This window comes from Protopterus annectens, chromosome 3.part0 (genome assembly GCF_019279795.1).
Source record: "Protopterus annectens isolate FY-2018-M chromosome 3.part0, PAN1.0, whole genome shotgun sequence".
Taxonomy (NCBI): domain Eukaryota; kingdom Metazoa; phylum Chordata; order Ceratodontiformes; family Protopteridae; genus Protopterus; species Protopterus annectens.
This window is the reverse complement of record NC_056731.1, coordinates 1024367724-1024371820: the sequence shown is the minus strand read 5'-3', so window position 1 is coordinate 1024371820 and position 4097 is coordinate 1024367724. Positions and strand designations below refer to the sequence as shown.

At 35.9% G+C, this 4097-nt stretch overlaps 1 protein-coding gene across 2 annotated transcripts in view; it reads left to right on the top strand.

The window, feature by feature from the left end:
- ST6GALNAC6 (ST6 N-acetylgalactosaminide alpha-2,6-sialyltransferase 6) overlaps positions 1 to 2258 on the top strand; it is a 574938-nt gene extending 572680 nt beyond the window's left edge. For both annotated transcript variants that reach the window (XM_044065315.1, XM_044065314.1), the window contains one exon: positions 1 to 2258. This exon is cut by the window's left edge and continues 385 nt beyond it. The gene's annotated coding sequence lies outside the window, so the exon portion shown is untranslated.
- The last annotated feature ends 1839 nt before the right edge of the window (positions 2259 to 4097 follow it).

Genomic DNA, 4097 nt, shown 5'->3' with positions numbered 1-4097 from the left:
TTTCCTGAAGACAAGTTGCTTTAGATCTCTTGTAATATCAACTGTCTAATCACCCAATAATGGTCATAAACTGGTTTTGCCTCCCTTTGTTATACCTTTTGAGAAAGATGTAGGCAAAATCCAAAATTATTTTCAATAATAATACTATTTAGAAAAATACAGCTTATACTGCAATACAAATGATGTTTTAATATTAATTTTGCTCATGAACCACTTTTAAGCAAAAGACAACTACAGCCACTTAAGAGATCTTTATTGCAATGTTGTGAGACCTTTGAGTTAGTTGTATTAGCTTATAGGATATAAGAGGTAAAGCCCCAAGCATGATGCATATATAGGACACTTGCCTTATGCAGGGCAGGGTATCACCGATTACTGGATTGCTTACATGTCAGTGGTTAAGTATACTTCATGTACAAGTGATTCACAGGTGTATACTATACTTCCTGTATCTCATATCAGTTATTTCGTACTGTTAATATGCATTATAATTGACCTGTTAAAGTCATGATTGCTAGATGACCTCGTCTGGCACAGCAGATTGTATCATCAGATCAGTGGGGAGCTATACAGACAGATTAACAAGGTGAACACTAATGGAAATACAGTTTCAGTAGGATTTTTACTCTTTAGTGGATGCCTTCACTGAATGCTCACACACGTGCACACTCGCACAAATCACGTGCACACTCACAATAACATGCCGGTAAGGATCATGTTATAAGGTCTTTTGTAATAACATAGTTACAAATATTTTTTAAAAAAGTACAATTCACTATGTTACTTAGACAAATGAGTAAGTGACACATGCCTTCTACACCAGCAGTGTCACAATTGTATAAATGTCAGTACATTTCATGAAGATAATGGTGATGTAACTGACTTATCAGTGATCACCTAATGCCACTGTACACTGATTTGGGGACATTTCCCCTTCTCTTTTGTTGTGCAACCATAAATTAGTCTGGAATATATAAGAGGGGTGTAAAGGAGGGGTGAAATCTCCCATAAGAGAGGGAAAGGACAGCTTACCTTCCTGCAAGAACTCATGCTGATTGTTGCATACTTGTACAGTGAGAGTGCGTGCTGTATGTATGATCAGCCAGGAGCAGTATGCACTGTTTTGTCAGATGTCTACTGTCAGCAATGCTGAGTGCAATCATGAAGTTGTTGTATGTAAGTAAAGGCTTGTCAGTGCCTTTATATTCAGTACTAACATTATCCCTGTTCATGACTTTTTTACTTAGCAATCCACTTATGCTGTGCTGATAAGGTCAACAAAAAGGCAAAAACTTTCATGTCATGTCCACTGCTTGTGGGAGTTGCACATTACTGGCCTGAATGCAACCATAAAGACTGAAAAAGTAACAAAATAAATAAATTACAAAAAATGGACATTCAGAAGCCATGTAGCGGAAACATCCAATGTCCTTAAGGGGTCATTTGCATATATCCCATGGGCTTCCATTACAGGAGATTTAAAGTATCTCACACACACACACATACATACATACATACATATTAGATAAACATACACATTGCTAGTAGGTGTAAAAACTGGAATCACCACGTTTTTCACCTTTTTAGTATGATACTACCTTAAGTTTTCTCCGAGTTGTCAGCAGCCCTTTTAAACAAAAGGAGTGAGCTAACAAGTCATGAATTGAAATAATGTTGCCATCTGTGGTTCTCTACTGACAAGTTTTCTTACCATAACCTTATTTAATCTGTGAATCTGACACCTGATTTACATAATATTTCTAGAATAAAAAAAACAATTATGTGGCATTTTAATTAGCATCTATATATTCACAGAGGCTCACTAAACTGCATTGGCTTTGTTTGACTACAGCACTGACATTGACTATTGCTGCGAATTTTGAATTTCAAGGCGTGTTCCTATTTTTTTGGCAATAAGTACAAATCTGTGTTGTGACCAGCTAATAAAAAAGAAGAGGAATCAATGAGGCCAGCCGAACCCAACCCAAATGTTAATGACTGTGTTCTGTATAAAGAGCGTTTACCATTTTTTTTTTTAGATTGGAAGTTCCAATTTCCTCCTCTGGTATCAGGAATGCACAGTAATTATGAACCTTGTCATTTCAATGAACCCACTAGCACTGATTACAAAACAATAACAACCAATTCTATTAAATGCACACCCTTTTTTGGATTTTTTTTTATTACATGCTGTTGGAATCTGTGCTTAGATTTGCTTTTTATTTTCAATTTCTTTTTAATAAATTGTTTCAATGTCATTAAGTGGTAGTGACTTCAATGAGACGCTTGATTGAAATGACATGAATCTGTTTTACTGTCAGATTGCTGGGAAGTTATTTCCTTGATGTCTAATAGTGCTGCAACCATTTAAAAATGTACAGGTAACATATACTTCACTGTTTTCTTGTATTGAGGGTCATCATATATTGCACTCTATAATGCTCAAGTAACTCCTTCCTTCATTTTCCTTGCTGGCGTACCCATAAGGCTTAGCTGTACCCATTTTAACTTAAGATACTGTCATTTTGTAAGAGCTGATTTTTCTAATCTGTCAGGGTTGCTCAACAGAGGAATGAAACAAATGATTCAAAAAGATGTAAAGCACTGGTTATGAAGAAAATACTTTAGAAAATGATATCACTGACAGGGCAACTCATGTTTATGAGTTTATTAAGTTGTTCCTTCGTAATTTCATGAATTAGACAACATAAGGTTGCCTCGTCTCCTCAGGACCCTGGACGTCTCATTCATTTTCCCTGTGCTTTAGTCAGAATTATTTGTACATCTCAATAAGATTATGGTATTGTGGATACCTTTTGCCACAGGAAAAGGTACTTTCAGCAAACATTAAAAATACAAAGCATCTCTGGCACACAGCAAGCAAGTTTTGAAACATCACGGTAGAGATGAAGAGTGGGGAAGACAGTGATATAAATGCTTACCATAGTCCTAAGTGAGATTTAGATGAAGTAAATTAAACACAAGCTAAAGACCCTTGAGGCCTAGTAAAAAATGAAAAAAATGTGGTGATGTTATTCAGTCCCTTCAGAAATGTTTAGCACCAATGTACCCCACAGATTATAATTCATGCTTTCACTTGGCTAGTGACCTCTGAATTGCTAGTTATATTTCTATGATTTATGGCTGTGTATTATATTTACAGATGTAACTTAAAACATTGTCTTAAGTGGCATATCAAATGTCCTTTCTGCCAGGCAGAAGAAGGTATGCTACATTTTTAGGAGCATGTTTTATGACAACATTAAAAGGCACAACATGTGTTGAACATAGAATGAACATGAAACTACACATGCAAGTGAATTTATGGTTCGGAAGGTACTAGGCTACTGCTGTATGCAAGTGGTACTTCTCATCACCAAAAGTTTTTTTTTGGGTGGGTATGTAAGAGATGTAACACAAAGTCTCTAGCCGTTTATGATATATTAATTTTTTGGAGGACCAGAGGATTCATATGCGTGAAATGAGAGCTTTGAAAACAATATTGCTTTCATCTTGTTCTGAGCTATCCAACTGAACCTCTGGGACACAAATGAAAGCTTACCAAGGCCTGCAACATGTAATTTTCTTTCTTGCTTTTTAAGGCATTGCTGTCATTTTATATAACGAAAAATGACATCACAGTTCTGTTTTATGGCCAGGAGTACACACACACACACACACACACACACACACACACACACACACACACACACACACACACACACACTAGAAGGCTAGACACCACACTAATCTTACCCAGATTTCTTAGCTGCAGATCAGGGGTAATCAACCAGTAAAATCATAGCTTTCCTTTAGGATTTGTTGCATACCAAAAGTATTGACTAGCACTGAAACATGCACAAGTGTGTAATTATGTATGTGTACATGCGGATTCACTTCATAACACTGAAACTTCAAAATACTGAAAATGACAAAACTTCATAATACTGAAGACCAAAATACTGAAAGCTCAAAATACTGAATACTCAAAATACTGAAACTCAAAATACTGAAAACACATATTATGCATAAGTAGCAAACAACATAAATCATAACAATTTCTACAAATATCTTCCCCCCTGCTAATTATATATATC